Source organism: Panthera leo, chromosome D2, assembly GCF_018350215.1.
Source record: "Panthera leo isolate Ple1 chromosome D2, P.leo_Ple1_pat1.1, whole genome shotgun sequence".
Taxonomy (NCBI): domain Eukaryota; kingdom Metazoa; phylum Chordata; class Mammalia; order Carnivora; family Felidae; genus Panthera; species Panthera leo.
In genome coordinates this window covers 76,556,221-76,561,924 of record NC_056689.1, presented here as the reverse complement: position 1 = coordinate 76,561,924, position 5,704 = coordinate 76,556,221, and the positions used below count along the sequence as shown (strand labels likewise).

Sequence of the window (5,704 nt, the reverse complement as noted above, 5' to 3'; positions counted from 1 at the left end):
GGGTCCCCATCCACCGAGGCCCCGCCCACTGAGTCCCCGCCCACCGGGTCCCCATCCACTGAGGCCCCACCCACCGGGTCCCCGCCCACCGAGTCCCCGCCCACTGGGTCCCCATCCACCGAGTCCCCGCCCACCAAGTCCCCCCCCCCCCCCCCCCCCCCCCCCGTCCCCATCCACCGAGTCCCCGCCCACCGAGTCCCCGCCCACCGGGTCCCCATCCACTGAGGCCCCACCCACCGGGTCCCCGCCCACCGAGTCCCCGCCCACCGGGTCCCCATCCACCGAGGCCCCGCCCACCGAGTCCCCGCCCACCGAGTCCCCGCCCACCAAGTCCCCCCCCTCCCCCCCGTCCCCATCCACCGAGTCCCCGCCCACCGGGTCCCCGCCCACCGAGTCCTCGCCCAGGCGAACCTCACTCACGCGGATGGGGACACTGATGACCGCGAACACTGCCTTCATGTATCAAGTCCTCCGAGTGTGGTGACTGCAGATGACGCACTCACTGGGCCTGTGGAGGATTCGGCTAATCCGAGGTAAAGCGGTCCGTTTGTTTTTTTTCTTGGTAGATTTGACATCTGGGAGGCAGGTGGATGGCTTTGGGCGAAGGTGGAGAGTCTCTGCCGCCAAGCGAGGTGGCCTCGTCTTTCCGCCAAATGCAACTGAGACACCCCTCACGGAAGTTAACTCTGCGGCCGGGAATCTTTCCAGGGCAAATGACAGAAACGCAAAGCGGGCTAACTTCAACGAAAAATGGCTATCACACATCTCCGTGCCGGGCGCCGTTCTAATTCGCTCCTGCAATAATGTCCTCGATCTGCAATAACAACTCAGTGTCGCGAGGCTATCAGATGCCCCTTTTAGAGATAAAGAATCCGAGGCACGAAGAAATGAAGCAACTGGGCTTGGAGCCACAGAGTTCTTCGGTGACCGAGCTGGTGCAGCCCGTGGGGAAATGGATCAGCGCAGGGGAACCGGCGAGGCTACTGGAGTCAGAGCTCTTTCTCCCTTCTGCACGCGTCCTATCTGCTCTTGTCCCTGCTTCTCTCTGAAAGCTGGTCTCCTTCCCTCCTGCGGCAAGAAGGTCCTCTGTAAGCTCTGGGGAGCGTGGCTGCTTGCAGTCCCAGCCGAGCACCCCAGGGGAGCCGTAAGCTTCTTCCTCCCGGGATTTCTGTACGGAGGCCTTGCTGGGCGCGGTGGGGAGCACGTGAGTTTGCCCATGATCTGGCCAAGCCTAGGTCACTGGCTCCTGTGGAAGGTGATAGCACCGTAATGGCCCCAGTTCTGCTCCCTTCCCTGTATCTGTGCCCTTTTCCATATGACTTTGCAGTTCTCTCCACAACGAACCCGCGTCTCGGTTGCTCAGGGCTGAGTGTGGCCATGTGACTGCTCTGGCCAATGGGATGACATGTGCTGAGGTTGGACAAAGAACTCCCGCGCCTGGGCTTCCACTCCTGAGGCTCTGTTGTGCCTCGAGAACTTGCTGGGCTGGCATCCTGGAGGCCGAGAGACCCGTGGAGCGGAGCCCAGATGCCCCAGTGGCCCCTGCGACAGCCAGGCGGCCCCCCTTGGCTGGGGAGAGGACCAGCCAAGACCGGAAGCACTGGTCAGCTGAGCCCAGTCTAAATCATCAACCAGCGAGCTAACACAACGCGCTTACGCCTCTGCGTTTCTGCCTTGGATTGTTGCCTGGCGGTCTTCACAGTGGAGATGGGGCATGCTGGCTGAGGCCCACCAGGACCCTGGAGAGGCAGAGAAAAGGGGGCGCTCTTACCAGACAGAGGGCCCAAGGAAAGCATTCTGGACTAATGGGAGAACAGCTCTGTAATCCCCCAAGTTTACTTTTTCTGTTGTTTTTAGGGATCTTGTTGAGGACATTATGCTATGCTACCTGGAGTCTCTTTGTGATAAACCATGTGCATTTCTCTTAGATTTAAAATCCAAAGGCTTTGATTTTCTTAAGTACTATTTTCCCTTATGAATAATGCACATTTGTTAACTGAATAGATTTCCCTTTTTACCTTGACCTCCAGGAAGCTTAGGGCCAAAATTCTGGCCCAATATTAGTAAATGGTTGGTCCTGAAAAAATGCTTGTTGTTATAGGAAACTTCCCTCCTTTTTCACCTCGCCGTTTGCCTCTTTTCCTTTCTCTTGATTTAAAAAGAAAAAACTCTCCCTCTCTCTTTCGTTGTGTATTTTTTCTTTTATTAAACTGCTTCAAATTCATTTGGGGATGAACAGTGATACAAACTTATAATGAATCAAAGTTGGCCAGCAGTTCGGGAAGAATACAAAATTTGTGGTTGTAGTAACTTTGGTATCATGAACATTGTGGTTTCACATTAAACTGGATTTTTTAAAAAATAAATAAGATCTCATAATAAGGGAAATGAACATTAAAATTACAGTGAGTTTAGGGGCACTTGGGTGGCTCAGTTAGTTAACTGTCCGACTTTGGCTCAGGTCATAATGTCACAGTCCATGAGTTTGAGCCCCACGTCGGGCTCTGTGCTGACAGCTCAGAGCCTAGCGCCTCCTTCAGATTCTGTGTCTCCTTCTCTCTCTGCCCCTCCCCCTCTCGTGCTCTGTCTGTCTCTGTCTCTCTCTCTCTCTTTCAAAAATAAACATTAAAAAATATTAAAACAAACAAAAAAACCCAACATTACAATGAGTTTAAGACAGATCAAAATTTGGATGACCCATCTTGACAGGAGGAGTGCTAATCGGGACGACTTGTATGGCAAGCGACAATCCCACAATGTCTTCTCAAAACGTGTATGTCCCTTGGTCCAGGGCTTCTAGGAATTTATTTTAATTAATTTCATTTATTAAAATTAACCAATTTTACACCAAAATTTAAAAGCTGAAATAAATGTATTTAAATTTCACATTTAGGAATTTATCTTTCTAGATATGCAAAAAGATATATTTATAAGGATATTCACTGCGGCTCTGTGAGTGATAAAACAAATGTTTGGAAACCGCCCAAATGTGCCTTAAGGGGGAACTGTTTAAAATACGGTATAATCAGGGCGCCTGGGTGGCTCGGTCGGTTAAGTGTCCGACTTCGGCTCAGGTCATGATCTCACGGTCCGTGAGTTCGAGCCCCGCATCGGGCTCTGTGCTGACAGCTCAGAGCCTGGAGCCTGTTTCAGATTCTGTGTCTCCATCTCTCTGCCCCTCCCCTGTTCATGCTCTGTCTCTCTCTGTCTCAAAAATAAATAAATGTTAAAAAAAAAATTAAAAAAATAAAAAATAAAAATAAATAAAAAATAAAATACAGTATAATCCATTTAATGTAACAATTAAGCAACCATTTAAAAATGAGAATATTATCAGGTGCCTGGGTGGCTCAGTCGGTTGAGCCGGCTTCTGCTCAGGTCATGATCTCAAGGTCTGTGAGTTCAAGCCCCACGTCGGGCATTGTGCTGACAGCTCAGAGCCTGGAGCCTGCTTTGGATTCTGTGTCTCCCTCTCTCTCTGCCCCTCCCCTGCTTGCGCTCTGTCTCTCTCTCTCAACAATAAATAAACATTAAAATAAACAAATAAAAATAAAAATGAGAATATTATCTATGTGATAACGCTAAAAGGTCTTTAGGCTTTAACATTAAAGGGGTGCCTGGGTAGCTCAGTTGGTTAAGCATTTGGCTCAGGTCATGATCCCAGGCTCGTGGGATTGAGCCCCATGTCGGGCTGTGTGCTGAATGCGGAGCCTGCTTAAGATTCTCTCTCTGCCCCTCCCCTGCTCATTCGCATGCGCTCTCTCTCTCTCTCTCTCTCTGAAAAACAGGATTTGACATTAAATAAGCAAAGCAAAGTGTAGACGCTGTGTATGGTACACACTTTGGGGAGTGCAGGTGGATGCAGGTATACATAAAAGCCTACATGTATATGCTTGTGTATGCGCAGAATATCTCTGGACGGACCCTCAAGGAAACTGGAGACCACTGCTCGTTCTAGGGATGACAGCGAGGTGGCTGGAGCCAAAGGTCGGAGATTTACTTTTAATTTTACACCTTTTGTGATTTTAGAATTTTGTGCCATATTTTATGAAATCTAGTTTAAAAAAAATGATGGGGGAGAAAATGAGTTCTCACTGGTTCATTGCATAAAGAATGACCACAATTGCTTCTTAATGTGAGGGAAGAAAATGAATCTAACCCCTCAAGCAGCTGTCCGTAGTAAAGCAATTGCGCCATTTATTAAATGATAGTTCAATGATCCGAAGGAATTAATTAGTACTCGTGCCCCCAAAAGCACGGCTGCAGCCCGTGGAACACAGATTTATATATAGCACCCATTGTTACAGACACCGTATCAACTCAACCAAATTTGCTGAGGGCCTCTCATCAGCCAAGTCTTTTGTCAGGAGCTGGAAACAAAAATACCCATAAGACTTTGTCTTTGTTCTTGAGATAGTCACATAAATGGCTAATACACTGTGATGAATTCTAGGACGCTTGAAGGCAGGAGTCATTGGGGTTGTCTTTGTATCTGCAGCATCTAGCATGTAGCAGACACTTCCAGAATGTTTGTGGAATGCATGAATGAATGAGTCAATCAAGTAATGAAATTCTGCATTGCATATGGACAAAGGAGACAACTCTAGGGAGGGAGGCAACTTAAGAAGTGATAAACTGGGTCGTGAAGAATTACCCAAATCCACAGCCTCATTACCCAGCACTAAGACTATCACAAAAGGTGTCCACGCAGAGGGTTGTCCATTACTGACATGAGCTATTATTGAATAGGTCGGCAGGCGAGCAATTCCTGGTTTTCTGGAAGAACATGCCCTGTGGGGCCAGAAACACTTGTGTTAAAAACCAAAATTCGCCACTTTCCCCGGAAGACCATGGGCAACTCAACCTTTCTGAGCCTTCGCCTTTTCATTTATAAATTGGAAATAATCTTACCAAACGTACAGGTTAATTGTGAATGTTTGGGATCGCGGATTCATTTATTCACTTATTGAAGAAACAGCGAGCCATGAGTAGGTGCCTGGCACTGTGTTTGTATGTACAAAGTTGAGCCCGGCAGGGAAACCCAATAGATATTAATGCATGGAACCTGTTGCGCTACCGATATTGTTTGGTAATAGGTCATTCCTTCCACTCCGTGATCAGGAGGAATTAGGAAAGAGTAACTGCGCACTTCTGTTAGTGTGAAATGAATGGAAGGGAACTTCATAAAGAAGATGAAGGTGAGTAGAAGGATAAATCCACTCGTGGCTTAATAAGTTCAGAGAGGATTCTGACTCTCATTAGCAGAGACCACAGGGCCTTTTGGCAGGAATCTCCTGTTACTGGTGTAGGATGTCTGAAGTTTTTTGAAAACGTCAGTGGAGATCACCAAAGGAAAAATTAAGAAAAGTAGAACTGGGAGAAGCTGATCATCCCCAGTAGCCCCCACCCAGCTTCTAGACCCTAGGCTTCCTGCTGTCTTCACTTGGCTGAGGAGAGAAGGGCTTTCACTCACTCTGCTCCAAGGAGGCTATGAGGACCAACAGGTCAAGCAATTTGCTGACTTTTGTGGGGAGTTGGGGTGTGTGGTGGAGAGTGGCTAGAATAACAAGGGAAGTGGGGACACTGTTGGAGAAGAGCAGGTGTTCTGGAAGAGACAGAGGAGAGGTGTCTAACAGGCACTCCCTACCAGCCATGGGAAGGCCTCCAAGAGGAAATCCTGAAGCTCTGGTTGGTGAGAACCTTC

General features: G+C 48.6%; 1 long non-coding RNA gene across 1 annotated transcript; it reads left to right on the top strand.

The window, feature by feature from the left end:
* The first annotated feature begins 449 nt into the window (after window positions 1–449).
* On the top strand, window positions 450–5,196 carry LOC122202579. The gene is made up of 3 exons (XR_006194743.1): window positions 450–533; window positions 3,908–3,987; window positions 5,097–5,196. It is a non-coding gene; the product is annotated as an uncharacterized LOC122202579 (long non-coding RNA).
* The last annotated feature ends 508 nt before the right edge of the window (window positions 5,197–5,704 follow it).